Source organism: Borostomias antarcticus (assembly GCF_949987555.1).
Source record: "Borostomias antarcticus genome assembly, chromosome: 20".
NCBI lineage: Eukaryota > Metazoa > Chordata > Actinopteri > Stomiiformes > Stomiidae > Borostomias > Borostomias antarcticus.
The window spans coordinates 16,225,426-16,242,167 of NC_140253.1; positions in this window are offsets into that span (position 1 = coordinate 16,225,426).

The following is a 16,742-nucleotide window of genomic DNA, read 5'->3' on the forward strand; positions in this document are numbered from 1 at the left end:
GGTACATCCAGTCCCACAGTAGGTGCTAGGGACGTCAGGTTCAGGCAGGTGCTAGGGATGTCCAGTTCAGGTAGGTGCTAGGGACATCCAGTCCCACAGTAGGTGCTAGGGATGTCCAGTCCCACAGTAGGTGCTAGGGACTTCAGGTTCAGGCGGGTGCTAGGGACTTCAGGTTCAGGCGGGTGCTAGGGACGTCAGGTTCAGGCAGGTGCTAGGGACGTCCAGTTCAGGCAGGTGCTAGGGACGTCCAGTTCAGGCAGGTGCTAGGGACGTCGGGTTCAGGGAGTAAGTAAGCAGCCTACAGCTGATGTTCTCCATACTTACTGAGAGCCTCAGGAGGAGCACCGAGCAGGAATATTTACAGTAAACATATTGTTATTGTTCTCATTTGCATTTAGAGAAAAAGTGAGCTCAAATGGGTGCACGAGTTTGGATAGGAGAGTTAGTGTTGCGCAATCCAAGCCCTGAAACCCTGGGATGAAGTGTTGCGTGTGGTTCCCTGACCGGGCGTCCCCTGAGCAGCGCCTGAGTCAACAAGCCTTTTTTTAGACTCGCTCCGGGAAAAACAAAAGAGCTCCTGTGGTCCCGCTAGCTCTGTTTTATGAAAGCTCTCAATTTGACGCCACCAGAGTTCCCGTTACCCAAGCATGGTTCTAACACCATACGGTGAGCAAGTGTCCGGTTATAATTACCCTAAAAGGCTAATTGGAGCGTTAAGAGTTTACGCCCATACACAGTGGAACAGACCACCATGGAAGCCTATGGGGAAAACGTGTGTGTGTGTGTGTGTGTGTGTGTGTGTGTGTGTGTGTGTGTGTACAGTATGCTTGTGTTATGGAGGGAAATCTTCTGCAGCATGTTTTGGAAACAGGGATGTCGGAGATCCAATGAGGCAGTTTTGTTCTGTGTTCATCCCAAAAAAGCCTGACCTTTGACCTCCAGCCAAATATGCCCATCAACATTAGAGTGGCTCCCTTCTCTGACCCACTCATGGTTTCCACTGTTCCTTCCTTCACTCACGATGGCACACGCTCACACACACACACATACACACACACACACACACATCTATATTTAATCTATATTTACTAAATCTATATTTGTGTATGTCCACATACATTTTTGTGGACATGCACACACACACACACACACACCGTGTGTGCCTACTCTATATGGCAGGTGGTTTATATTATTTCCTGTGTCTCAGTGCTATCCGGCGGGATGGTTGTTTCATGCCTCCAGGGCCAGTGTGCGACAGCAGCCTAGATTAATAGTCCTGGCGCTGGAAAACACGGACAGTCAAATCCCCCAATGAATCATGCAGTTCTGGGGATTGTGGATAGATTGGCATCACATCCAGTCCCACTTCTCAATCAAATAGTGCCTCCGCAAAGCAACTTCTGTCTGTGACCCCCCTGGTCTCTCTCTCACTCTGTCTGTGACCCCCCTGGTCTCTCTCTCTCTGTCTGTGACCCCCCTGGTCTCTCTGTCACTCTGTCTGTGACCCCCCTGGTCTCTCTCTCACTCTGTCTGTGACCCCCCTGGTCTCTCTCTCACTCTGTCTGTGAAACCCCCTGGTCTCTCTCACTCTGTCTGTGACCCCCCTGGTCTCTCTCTCACTCTGTCTGTGACCCCCCTGGTCTCTCTCTCACTCTGTCTGTGACCCCCCTGGTCTCTCTCTCACTCTGTCTGTGAACCCCCTGGTCTCTCTCACTCTGTCTGTGACCCCCCTGGTCTCTCTCTCTTACTCTGTCTGTGACCCCCCTGGTCTCTCTCACTCTGTCTGTGACCCCCCTGGTCTCTCTCTCTCACTCTGTCTGTGACCCCCCTGGTCTCTCTCTCTCTCTCTGTCTGTGACCCCCCTGGTCTCTCTTACTCTGTCTGTGACCCCCCTGGTCTCTCTCACTCTGTCTGTGACCCCCTGGTCTCTCTCTCTGTCTGTGATCCCCCTGGTCTCTCTCTCACTCTGTCTGTGACCCCCCTGGTCTCTCTCTCTCTCTCTGTCTGTGACCCCCCTGGTCTCTCTCTCTCACTCTGTCTGTGATCCCCCTGGTCTCTCTCTCACTCTGTCTGTGACCCCCCTGGTCTCTCTCACTCTGTCTCTGACCCCCCTGGTCTCTCTCACTCTGTCTGTGACCCCCCTGGTCTCTCTCTCTCACTCTGTCTGTGACCCCCCTGGTCTCTCTCACTCTGTCTGTGACCCCCCTGGTCTCTCTCACTCTGACTGTGACCCCCCTGGTCTCCCTCTCACTCTGTCTGTGACCCCCCTGGTCTCTCTCTCTCTCTGTCTGTGACCCCCCTGGTCTCTCTCTCTCTGTCTGTGACCCCCCTGGTCTCTCTCACTCTGTCTGTGACCCCCCTGGTCTCTCTTACTCTGTCTGTGATCCCCCTGGTCTCTCTCTCACTCTGTCTGTGACCCCCCTGGTCTCTCTCTCTCTGTCTGTGACCCCCCTGGTCTCCCTCTCTCACTCTGTCTGTGACCCCCTGGTCTCTCTCTCTGTCTGTGATCCCCCTGGTCTCTCTCTCACTCTGTCTGTGACCCCCCTGGTCTCTCTCACTCTGTCTGTGACCCCCCTGGTCTCTCTCTCTCACTCTGTCTGTGACCCCCCTGGTCTCTCTTACTCTGTCTGTGACCCCCCTGGTCTCTCTCTCTCTGTCTGTGATCCCCCTGGTCTCTCTCACTCTGTCTGTGACCCCCCTGGTCTCTCTTACTCTGTCTGTGACCCCCCTGGTCTCTCTCACTCTGTCTGTGATCCCCCTGGTCTCTCTTACTCTGTCTGTGACCCCCCTGGTCTCTCTCTCTCTGTCTGTGAACCCCCTGGTCTCTCTCTCACTCTGTCTGTGACCCCCCTGGTCTCTCTCTCTCTGTCTGTGACCCCCCTGGTCTCTCTCTCTCTCTCTGTCTGTGACCCCCCTGGTCTCCCTCTCTCACTCTGTCTGTGACCCCCCTGGTCTCTCTCTCTCTCTCTGTCTGTGACCCCCCTGGTCTCCCTCTCTCACTCTGTCTGTGACCCCCCTGGTCTCCCTCTCTTACTCTGTCTGTGACCCCCCTGGTCTCTCTCACTCTGTCTGTGAACCCCCTGGTCTCTCTCACTCTGACTGTGACCCCCCTGGTCTCTCTCACTCTGTCTGTGATCCCCCTGGTCTCTCTCTCTGTCTGTGATCCCCCTGGTCTCTCTGACTCTGTCTGTGACCCCCCTGGTCTCTCTCTCTCTCTGTCTGTGACCCCCCTGGTCTCTCTCTCACTCTGTCTGTGAACCCCCTGGTCTCTCTTACTCTGTCTGTGACCCCCCTGGTCTCTCTCTCACTCTGTCTGTGAACCCCCTGGTCTCTCTTACTCTGTCTGTGACCCCCCTGGTCTCTCTTACTCTGTCTGTGACCCCCCTGGTCTCTCTCTCTCACTCTGTCTGTGATCCCCCTGGTCTCTCTGACTCTGTCTGTGACCCCCCTGGTCTCTCTCTCTCACTCTGTCTGTGACCCCCCTGGTCTCTCTCTCACTCTGTCTGTGACCCCCCTGGTCTCTCTCTCTCACTCTGTCTGTGACCCCCCTGGTCTCTCTCACTCTGTCTGTGACCCCCCTGGTCTCTCTTACTCTGTCTGTGACCCCCCTGGTCTCTCTCTCTCTGTCTGTGAACCCCCTGGTCTATCTCTCTCTGTCTGTGACCCCCCTGGTCTCTCTCTCTCTGTCTGTGACCCCCTGGTCTCTCTCACTCTGTCTGTGACCACCCTGGTCTCCCTCTCTTACTCTGTCTGTGACCCCCCTGGTCTCTCTTACTCTGTCTGTGACCCCCCTGGTCTCTCTCTCTCACTCAGTTTGTGACCCCCCTGGTCTCTCTCTCTCACTCAGTTTGTGATCCCCCTTTTCTGCCTGACTAATGAATGATTATGTAATGAAATAAAACGGACCATTCTCCTTCGTCAACGAAGAGAGCACAGCGCTCTCTCACTCTGACCACCTCCTCCCCCCTCTCTCCCTCTCTCTCTTTATCTCCCTCTCTCTCCCTCTCTCTCTCCATCTCCCCCTCTCTCTTTCCCTCTCTCTCTCCATCTCCCCCTCTCTCTCTCCCTCTCTCTCTCCATCTCCCCGTCTCTCTCTCCCTCTCTCTCTCCATCTCCCTCTCTCTCCCTCTCTCTCCCCCCCTTTCTCTCCAACTCCCTCTGTCTCTCTCTCTCTCTCTCTCTCTCCCCCCCTCTCCATCTCCCTCTCCCCCTCTCTCTCCCTCTCTCTGTCTCACTCTCTCATATCTCTCTCCTTTACTCTCTCTCTCTCTCTATCTCTCAGAAGTCAATTAAGGCCAAAGTGTACTGAAAGCCTCGCTGCATTACTCAGGCTGATCCACAGTCAATGACAAGAGCAGACTGTGTCTGCTGAGTGACTCACCGTGTCTAAAGTGAGCTGCCACCATCATGGGCCGTCTAACAGGCTTCCAGCCCAGCAGGAGGAACACACAACACATCTACGCCATTACTGTTCTCAGGGGCTTCGCCGGCCTGGGGAAGGGGAAGTGTTTTCATGGCTTCTCATGTGAGGGGAGGGGGGGGGGAAGGGGAGGAGGGAGGAGGGGAGGAGGAAGGAGGAGGGAGGAGGGGAGGAGGGAGTAGGGGAGGGAGGAGGAGAGGGAGGAGAGGGAGGAGAGGGAGGAGGGGAGGAGCGAGAGGAAGGAGGGGAGGGAGGAGGAGAGGAAGGAGAAGAAGGAGGAGAGAGAGGAGGGGAGGAAGGAGGAGAGAGAGGAGGAGAGAGAAGAGGGGAGGAAGGAGGAGAGAGGAGGGGAGGAAGGAGGAGAGAGAGGAGGGGAGGAAGGAGGGGAGGGAGGAGGGGAGGAAGGAGGGGAGGGAGCAGGGGAGGAAGGAGGAGAGAGGAGGGGAGGAAGGAGGAGAGAGAGGAGGGGAGGAAGGAGCGGATAGGTGGAATGGAATGTGAAGAATGAGCCTTTCACTGGACGTGAATCCTGGTAGGAGCTCAGGCAGAGATGGGTTTCATTAACCTTCAGTTATTGAGCACTAGATTATGCTCTTGGGGGCAGATGCGCTAGCATGTTAGCGCCCGTTTTTTTTTAGTTATTTTGTTGCACCCTGTACCTGACAACATGGCATGGCATGTAGGAACAGAGCGCTGATGGGTCAGTCAGCATTCTGCCTGCCACAGTCCCACAGAAGAGCAAGCTGGGCGTTCCTACTCACGCCTCAAACTCACCAGTCGCGCAAGTGCAAATGACACTGTTTGCGTGGGCGGATTTGAGCGAAACCGAACCCACCAGACGCTGGTTCAGAGCGCACAGCCGATTGGCTGGCTGGCTTACTCGCCGTGTGTTGTCTCTGTAAAACTCAGCAGTAAGATCATATAACTCTCTTCGTTTTCCCACTTCAATGATCAGTCTGATGGCGTCCATGTCTTCTGGGTGAGAGTAGTTAGACAACTGGGGCAGATGTCTAGAGAGGGCAAGAGAGAATTTGCATGTGGAGCATGTGGAGAAGATATTGGTGCTTTGATTATTTAATAATAGAAGTTGAAAAACATTATATGTAGTGATATGATGAATATATTGTAAATATCCAATGTATTTGAGATTGCGCATGCGGACGCGTGGAAAATTCCGCCCCGAGCGTAAAAATCGATTCAGTCGCGTGGCCCGTCCGCACACTGCCGGTGAGAACACAGCGTTCGTTACCATAGGAGCTGAAGTGAAGCGCAGCAGTGCGCGTTGTGCTTCCGCGCCTGGTGAGTTCGAGGCATCATGCATTCATGGGAGGGTCGAGGGAACGGGTGTGAACACGCAGAAAACAGGCAGGAGATGCGCAAGGACAGACTGATTAATATCCCGTCATATGGATGAAAACTGCGGGGTAAAGCGCACGTTTGATTTGCGGTGAAATTTATCTGCCTTTGAAAAGCAGGTGTAATCCAGTTGTGCATAACCCACCAGTCTACACAACCATGACCCACCAGTCTACACAACCATGACCCACCAGTCTACACAACCATAACCCACCAGTCTACACAACCATGACCCACCAGTCTACACAACCATGACCCACCAGTCTACACAACCATGATCCACCAGTCTACACAACCATGACCCACCAGTCTACACACAACCATGACCCACCAGTCTACACACAACCATGACCCACCAGTCTACACAACCATAACCCACCAGTCTACACAACCATAACCCACTAGTCTACAGTGTAGACTAGTGGGTTATGGTTGTGTAGACTGTTGGGTTATGGTTGTGTAGACTCTACACAACCATAACCCAACAGTCTACACACAACCATAAACCCCCAGTCTACACAACCATAACCCACTAGTCTACACAACCATAACCCAACAGTCTACACACAACCATAACCCACCAGTCTACACACAACCATAACCCACCAGTCTACACAACCATAACCCACCAGTCTACACAACCATAACCCACTAGTCTACACAACCATAACCCAACAGTCTACACACAACCATAAACCCCCAGTCTACACAACCATAACCCACTAGTCTACACAACCATAACCCAACAGTCTACACACAACCATAACCCACCAGTCTACACACAACCATAACCCACCAGTCTACACAACCATAACCCACCAGTCTACACAACCATAACCCACTAGTCTACACAACCATAACCCAACAGTCTACACACAACCATAAACCCCCAGTCTACACAACCATAACCCACTAGTCTACACAACCATAACCCAACAGTCTACACACAACCATAACCCACCAGTCTACACACAACCATAACCCACCAGTCTACACACAACCATAACCCACCAGTCTACACACAACCATGACCCACCAGTCTACACACAACCATAACCCACCAGTCTACACACAACCATAACCCACCAGTCTACACAACCATTACCCAACAGTCTACACAACCATGACCCAACAGTCTACACAACCATGACCCACCAGTCTACACAGCCATAACCCACCAGTCTACACAACCATGAACCACCAGTCTACACACAACCATGACCCACCAGTCTACACAACCATGACCCACCAGTCTACACAACCATAACCCAGTAGTCTACACAACCATAACCCACCAGTCTACACAACCATGACCCAACAGTCTACAAAAACCATGACCCACCTGTCTACACATCCATAATCCATCAGTCTACACAACCATGACCCACCAGTCTAAACAGCCATAACCCACCAGTCTACACAACCATGACACACCAGTCTACACAACCATGACCCACCAGTCTACACAACCATAACCCACCAGTCTACACAACCATAACCCACCAGTCTACACAACGATGACCCACCAGTCTACACACAACCATGTCCCATGTTAATTATGAACATACAGCTTTATGAACTGCATGCATGGGGGAGCACAATTATTATTCAATATTTTTGATAATCCGATATTCGTGCAACATTAATTTAAGGCAGTCAATTACACAGAGGTGGAGATTAAGGACAAAGCAGGACTGCGTAGTTCTGCAAGTCGCTATATTTTCCCTGTGCACTTTACGGTTTGAGGGCGGTGGTATGCGCTGATTACGCAGGCTTTGTACATCCAATGCAAACTGAAGATGCACAGCGAGCACTTTCTGCAGACAGACTGAATACCGGGAACTCTGCAGCATACTGGTGAAAGCGGCCAAAAGATCCATCCCGTGCGGACGTCACAACAGCTACAAACCGTGCTGGGATGCGGAGTGTGAGAGTCTCTACTGGGCCTTCCTCCAGGCCCCCCCAGGAGTGTGAGGGTCTCTACTGGGCCTTCCTCCAGGCCCCCCCAGGAGTGTGAGGGTCTCTACTGGGCCTTCCTCCCGGCCCCCCCAGGAGTGTGAGGGTCTCTACTGGGCCTTCCTCCCGGCCCCCCCAGGAGAGAGTCTCTACTGAGCCTTCCTCTACCAGCCGTAAGGCATGGAGCATCCTTAACAACCTCACTGGTACGTCTAGACACTCCCCCCGTCACTGCCCCATCTCTGCTAAAAAATTGCATCACATCACAGCATTTTGGCTAAAAAGAAGGCCGGAGCCATCTTTATAGAACTGATGGTTGCCTACGACACCGTGTGGCACTGCGGCCTTAACTGCAAGCTGCTCTGCCTGCTGCCAGCATGTCAGCATGCTCATGGAGCTTGTCCGAAACCGCAGCTTTACTTTACCACCGGTAGCGGACAGCGAAGCAGGTTGCGACGCCTTAAGAACGGCGTCCCCCAGGGATCTGTCCTGGCCCCCCTCCTTTATAACATCTACACCTACGACCTGCCAATTACAGTTTCCAGGAAGTATGCCTACGCAGACGACCTTGCGCTGGTGTAGTCTGCTGGAGACTGGCAGGCCATGGAGGAGACCTTGAGCCAGGACATGCAGACACTAGCGGCATACCTCGGGAAATGGAGATTGAAGCTCAACAAGGCAACGACGATGTCATCGGCCTTCCACCTTAAAGGACAATGCTCGTTTTTGAAAACCTGGACCTTATTTACGACATATTATAAGACGTTTGACTCACCGAGATCACTTTGGTGTAGTTCGGAGGCATGTAGAAGAAATTTAAAATCCAGCGCGAGCCAGTATATCCATGTAATGGCGGTGGTCGGGGCACTTAGAATGCAGTTTCTAAAAATCTATTTTCTGCCGCGAAACGGTTGTTTTCATCAATCTGTCTTGATGAATCGCTAGTTGTGCTTACATAGAGAGCATAGGCCTGTTGTGGTATTTCACATGCCTCTGTAATATGATCTTTAGAAACGTCTTTAGACACGAAATAGCTTCCTCACTTGCTCCAGCACGCATGCGCACAGCGTGCTGGAGCAACGATTGCGCGCTGTGTGCATTAGTGCTGGAGCAAGTGAGGAAGCTATTTCGTTTCGAAAGACATTTCTAAAGATCATGGCATGTGAAAACCACAACAGGCCTATGCTCTATGTAAGCACAACTAGCGATTCATCAAGACAGATTGATGAAAACAACCGTTTCGCGGCAGAAAATAGATCTCTGTGCCGTCGGAGGAGACAGCGTACACAGAGCAGGTCCCAGGAGGGCTCCCTCTGTAAACAGGGACCCTGCTTCTCAATCAAGTCAGATTCACACAGTGTCAGCCAGGGGGGCAAGAGGATGAGCATGTGTGCAGTGCTTGAGTGTGTGTTGGTGTATATACGCATGCATGTTTGCATGCTTTGACACGTTTTCAAGTATGTCACGTTGTGTGTCTGTGTGTGTGTGTACAATAATCATACTGCATGTCCTTCAAATAAAACATCTACTCAAAACAGTTCCTGAATTCTACCCAATCAGGGACAAAGTGATGGTGAAAAACGATCAGTCATCATTTTTTTCGGGATAGCTGTCATGCGGTGCACCACCAAGATCATGGTGGCACGATGTCTAATGCCCAATCTATGACATGTGTCCTCCCTGCACCGATGTCCGATGGGGCAGAGAACCCCCGTGTTGACATGCAGGGTTCACGAGGAACACCCAAAGATGGTTGAGCCTCAGCCTGCCAGCTGTACCATATTTGGGCCTGACATGCGATATCACCGTGTGGCTAACGACCCGATGGGGGGGGGGGGGGGGGGTGTAGATACAGGGGGACGTCAACAACCCTCCCTTCTGATCGATCTGCTGGCGGTTCTTTTTCCAGAGTTGATCTGTTAATCCCCATGGTGTGTGTGTCTGTGTGAGGAGACAGTGGGACTGGGCTCTGGTCCTCTGATGGCCGTTCTCCATGAAGGTCACAGCTCTTCAGACACCCGAGGGACCGCTGGAAGGACGACGCTGCTGTTGATACAGGTTACAAATCTACACCTGACCTTTGGTTTGAGTCCCTGACTTCCTGTTTCGGTCTACGAGAGAGGACAGCTGAATAAAACATGCAAACCAGGAAGGTTATACAGTAATAGTTTTGTTTTTTTCATTTTCATAATCCCTCTACTCTCCTCCCTGTACACCCACAGCTGCACCTCCAGCCACCAGTCTGTCAAGCTCCTGAAGCTCCTACATAAGAGAGTCTGGGCCACGTCTCCGCCCAGGCTGGTGTTCTGAGGGCGTATTGATGGGTCAAAATTGAAAGAGTGACAGGTTGTGGCAGCAAATGAGAGACACTATCTCAGGTTAGATAGGCAGGGCATATCTATGGGCGGGAACGCCTAATCGCCAAAGTCGTTACTGATTGGTGTCGCCGGGATTCCGGCGCTACCAATGAATTGCCAGGATTTGAACACTAGATTTTTGCATGAAGAGTCCCAGATGCATTTACAGCATGCAGTAACATAGCATAGTTTATGTAGTGTATCTGCAAAATAACTCTCATGGGCCTGGCGTTGAGACTAGCTCCGCCCAGTGACAGCTGGGCGAGTAATGATTTATGTGGCGTCGTTAGTATGTCTGTCTGTCAGATGGATTATGCAAAAACTACTGCATCAATGTTCACAGAGCTTAGTGAAAGGGTGTAGCTTGGCCCACCAAAGACTTAAACTCTGGAGCAGATTGGAATTACGGGGTGGGTCCACAAGCTGCCCAAACACCGCTATTCATTTTTTGGACTAGGATTACGCAGAAACTGAGTGATCCAGACTGATTTTCATGAAACTCTGTGCAGGCATGCAGCATGGGTCAACTCAGAACATGCAGCATGGGTCCACTCAGAACATGCAGCATGGGTCCACTCAGAACATGCAGCATGGGTCAACTCAGAACATGCAGCATGGGTCCACTCAGAACATGCAGCATGGGTCAACTCAGAACATGCAGCATGGGTCAACTCAGAACATGCAGCATGGGTCCACTCAGAACATGCAGCATGGGTCAACTCAGAACATGCAGCATGGGTCAACTCAGAACATGCAGTATGGGTCAACTCAGAACATGCAGCATGGGTCCACTCAGAACATGCAGCATGGGTTTAACTCAGAACATGCAGCATGGGTCAACTCAGAACATGCAGCATGGGTTTAACTCAGAACATGCAGCATGGGTCCACTCAGAACATGCAGCATGGGTTTAACTCAGAACATGCAGCATGGGTCAACTCAGAACATGCAGCATGGGTTTAACTCAGAACATGCAGCATGGGTCAACTCAGAACATGCAGCATGGGTCCACTCAGAACATGCAGCATGGGTCAACTCAGAACATGCAGCATGGGTTTAACTCAGAACATGCAGCATGGGTCAACTCAGAACATGCAGCATGGGTTTAACTCAGAACATGCAGCATGGGTCAACTCAGAACATGCAGCATGGGTCCACTCAGAACATGCAGCATGGGTCAACTCAGAACATGCAGCATGGGTTTAACTCAGAACATGCAGCATGGGTCCACTCAGAACATGCAGCATGGGTCCACTCAGAACATGCAGCATGGGTCAACTCAGAACATGCAGAATGGGTCAACTCAGAACATGCAGCATGGGACAACTCAGAACCCTTTAGATATGGAGCAGATCTGAATCCCAGGGCAGGTCCACAAGCCGCCCACATCCTGCCAGCCTTTCACCTTCATTCATTCTTTAGACAAGGTTTACGCTAAAACTGCCTGTCCAATTTTCATTAAACTTGGTGGAGGGGTGTACCATGGGCAAACTAACAACCAGTTGCACACAAAGCCATGGAATGCATTCATTCAGCCACGGAATGCGTTTTTATGTTTATACCGTTTTAACTTTTTGTTTTCAATTTCAATTTAGTTTTAATTTGTTTTTAAAGCGGGTTTGCTAGTTTTTCTTTTTAAATGCTTAGTTCTAGTTTCATTTTTAATAGTTTCAGTATTAGTTTTAGTTTTTTTTCTTCTCTTCTGCGCTAGCCTTGTGAGACTATCCTGATATCGCAAGCTCATGTTTCACTCTGTGTGAAACAAACCATCAGGTCACTTCTTCGTAGGGGCATAGGTAAAAAAAATGGAGGATAGATTTCATATCCACTAAAATACTAGTCTAATGTATGAAATTAAAGAGACTAAAACTAAAGACATTGTCTCTATAATTTTAGTTTATTTTAGTTAGTTTTGAAAACATAATACAGTTTAAATTAGTTATTGTTTTTTGTAAAGGCTAGTTTTTATTTTTATTTCAGTTAACTAAAAATGATTTTTCACACCTAGTTTTCTTTTTTTTTGTTAGCTTTCGTTAAATATAATAACCTTGCAAACCAGCAGCATCCTGGCTCATTATTCTAAATAGGGCTATTGTCCTGTTTGGACTCTAAAATGCATCCCACATTTGGTTTGAGCTCCCATGGTAAAACCGCTCACATTCGGTTTCTCTGAAAGTGAGGATGATTGGGACAGTCTCACAAGGTTAAAAAGCGTGTCCCCTTGTAGCGTGATACAAATACATAACTCTGGTTTGGTTTCGGTGGACGAATGAATTGTTTTTCGATGGGCTCCATCTGTTGTGCTGCTCCCATATGAGTGTTTGAGACATAATTACAGAATGCTGACCTGAGACAGACCACTTAACATCTATCATTCTACAGGGAGACTAAACAGCCCTCACTCAAAAAGTATAATATATGTACGAATCTTGTTCTCCTGATGGGTGAAAAAGGAAATCAACTCAATATGCCTCTTAGAGCTCGTTGGGCTAAGTACTTAGCCATACAGAGACTGATTTGATCAATTCCATTTTCCATTTCATAATAAATTGATGCTCAATTGAACCGACTAGAAATCGTGCTCTAGGGACTAGAAACTGAAACTATAAATGGTGCTCACAGAGCACAGACGTCTCCCTGAATGCATTTCCTGGCTCTGTGTGTCCAAAATTCAATACTAAGTTGGTAGTTTTTGTGTAAACATAGTCTCAAAAATGAATGGAGGTGACTGGCCGGGCCAGCCGTGTTTGGGCTGCTCCTGGACCCTCCCTGTGACTCTGATCCACTCCAAACTTTAATGGGTTCTAATTTGGACTATGCTACACCCTTCCACCCAGTTCAGTTGGACCCTGCTACACCCTTCCACCCAGTTCAGGTGGACCATGCTACACCCTTCCACCCAGTTCAGTAAGACCCTGCTACACCCTTCCACCCAGTTCAGGTGGACCATGCTACACCCTTCCACCCAGTTCAGTAAGACCCTGCTACACCCTTCCACCCAGTTCAGTTGGACCATGCTACACTCTTCCACCCAGTTCAGTTGGACCCTGCTACACTCTTCCACCCAGTTCAGGTGGACCCTGCTACACCCTTCGACCCAGTTCAGTTGGACCCTGCTACACTCTTCCACCCAGTTCAGTTGGACCATGCTACACCCTTCGACCCAGTTCAGTTGGACCCTGCTACACCCTTCCACCCAGTTCAGTTGGACCATGCTACACCCTTCCACCGAGTTCAGTTGGACCCTGCTGCACCCTTCGTCCCAGTTCAGTTGGACCCTGCTACACCCTTCCACCCAGTTCAGTTGGACCATGCTACACCCTTCCACCCAGTTCAGTTGGACCCTGCTACACCCTTCCACCCAGTTCAGTTGGACCCTGCTACACCCTTCCACCCAGTTCAGTTGGACCATGCTACACCCTTCCACCGAGTTTAGTGAAAAGTGTTTTTTGCGAGATCCTAATTGACAAACAAACAAACAAACAACATGCCACTGAAAACAATACCTCTCACACTGCACCGTCACTGGTTGGTGAATATTTATAAGTTGCACTTGAGTATTCATGTGTTTTCTGCAGTGACCTATCCTACAGTATTCATGTGTTTTCTGCAGTGACCTATCCTACAGTAACTAAGTTTGATGAAGGAGACCAAAGGCTAAGCTGCTGCTGACTCACTTCCTTTGGTCATATGGGATAACATGTTACAGTCCAGCACACATGCGCATACTGGCGTTCTGTCAATGTTGCCTTAACCTACACACAGGCCATAGTGATGAAGGCATGTCAGCACCTCTTCTTCCTCTGGCGGCTGAGGAAATACAAGATGAATCCCCTCGTCCTCAATATGGTCTACATACCCACTGTGGAGAGTCCTGACTGCCTGCACCACTGCCTGGTAGGGGGACATCTACACCAGCACACCATTGGAGGAGAGCTTCCCTCCAGGACATCTACACCAGCACATTATTGGAGGAGAGCTTCCCTCCAGGACATCTACACCAGCACACCATTGGAGGAGAGCTTCCCTAGAGGACATCTACACCAGCACACCATTGGAGGAGAGCTTCCCTAGAGGACATCTACACCAGCACACCATTGGAGGAGAGCTTCCCTCCAGGACATCTACACCAGGTGCTGTGTAAGGAAAGTGAGGGGAATCCATAAAGGCCACAATCACCCCAAGTCACCTAACCTCATGACACCATCCTGATCCCGCCAGCTTACTGTCAGCTTGCCTCCGCAGATCAGTCTGGCTTCCCCCCATCTCCAACGATTATTCTCAAAATTACGCTTTGACCGGGCCAATCAGGGACTGTGTTCTGACTGCGGTTTGCCCACCAGTAGAACGTAGCCCTGGTTCCCATGGCAACAAAGTCTCCTGAAACAACGAGCGGTAGCAAATAAACACAGCTTTAAGTGCAGTATTGCAGAAATAGACTCAATAATAACAATTAAACAGGAACAAGAGTAGGCTATGCAGTTTCTCTGAGGAAAATACATTTACAGCATTATTACGACTGGATTTGGAAAATATTTGGTTATGCTGATTGGCTGTAGGCAAGTATTCCCACCCACAATAACCGTTTGAGATGAGGGGGAAGGCCAGACTGGTCTGCGGAGTGAAACTGAATGTGAGCTCAGGCTGGTCTTACGAAGTTCCCAGTCACCCCAACCACAAACTGTTCACACTGCTACCATCAGCCAGACGATACCGCAGCCTCAGAGCACACATCAGCCGACTGGGAAACAGCCTTCCCCCCAGGCCATCACACTACTGAACCCCTGCTGAGCTGTGTGCACAGTCTTATGTGTCTTACAGTACAGGTATATGCCATCTGACTAGTGTTTTATGGTACCATTCGCCCCCAATGTATCATTAGGGCCCGAGCACTGGCGGTGCGAAATTGTAAGGATTATTATATTATATATATACCTTTTTTTAACCAGGTTAAAAACTCATTGAGATTAAAATCTCTTTTACAAGAGAATCCTTGCCAAGAGTGGCAGTAACACAGTTTCCTGAAAAAAAAGAAAAAAAGGTTACGACACAACTAAACATAAAGGTTACGATACACAATGACAACAAAAAACAACAATAACAACCGCTACAACAATGACAACAAATGTTAACAAGACTAGCTCAAAGCGCCAAATCAGTAATATGACGATCAGTTAACAATTACAACTACCAATAGATTGGGTTTCTATAGTCACTTTTGAATTAATTTAGAGTGATTCTGTCCTGGAGCTTAAGCATGTTTTGTAAAGTGTTCCATGTTGAGGGGGCAGAGTACATAAAAGCCTTTTTGCCCATCTCAGTCCGAACTCTAGGTTATTCTCCTACCTTCTACCATCTCCTACCTTCTTCTCCCCAAACAGATGCCTTTTTGGCAGCCTAAACATCGATGAAAACGGATGAAACTTTTCAGATACGTCAGTCCCGGTGAAAAATTTGATATTTCATGGGTGACGGAAATGGGTGTGGCAAAACGGCTCAAGAGTGCCCCCTGGAAAATTTAAAATGGCGAGCCCCACCTTTCAGTTAGATGTAGAACGAAATTCGGTGGGCATATGAAGTTCATCGAGACACACTAAAATGTCTCTTGGAGCTATACCCAACATCCAACAGAAAGTCAGACATTTTGCTCTTAATGTGCAATTTTTTCCTTGTTTTTACCATTTCGTACCTTTTCGACCTAGCCTACAATCACTAGCTAAGACCCTGAGATTCAGAAAGGCAGCCTCAAACCTACCTGTGAACCCTCTGTATACATTGATACCTGCTATGCAATGTATGTATATCAAGTAGTGTACAGAAGCTGGTTATCCTGAAACAGGCTTGTCCTGACTGTTGTGTTGCTTCAATGACTCAGTGTGCTACTAACCGTTTTTCTGTCTCCCCTAGTGTCTCTCTCTCTCCCTCCTACCCTCTAACCAGGTCCAGTGTCAGCTGCGGAGCTGTGGATATCGTAGTATTTAGTACACACACACACATGTACACACAAGACACACATCAGTCCACATCCGGCTTTGGCCTGGACCTGATGCTCTTAGCCTTTCTTGCTCCGAAAACTTAATTAGGGCCCGAGCACTGGCGGTGCGAGGCCCTATTGAAACTCGAAGGATTATTAGGGCCCGAGCACTGGCGGTGCGAGGCCCTATTGAAACTCGAAGGATTATTATTATTCTCCTTCTTCTCCTTTACTCCAAACAAATGCCTTTTAGGCGGCCTGAACATCGATGAAAACGGATGAAACTTTGCAGATACGTCAGTCCCGGTGAAAAATTTGATAATTCATGGGTGACGGAAATGGGTGTGGCAAAACGGCTCAAGAGCGCCCCCTGGAAAGTTTAAAATGGCGAGCCCCACCTTTCAGTTTGATGTAGGCGAACGAAATTCGGTGGGCATATGTATTTCATCGAGCCACACTTAAATGTCTCTTGGAGCTATACCCAACATGCAACAGGAAGTCCGCCATTTTGCTCTTAATGTGCCATTTTGTCCTTGTTTTGACCATTTCCATGCCTCGTACTTCGACGAACTCCTCCTACAGATTTCATCCGATCAACTTCATATCGGGTCAGCTTCATCTTAAGACCTTTGTGATCAAAAGTTATCAAAAAAATTTAGTTTTCACCAAACACCCTTGC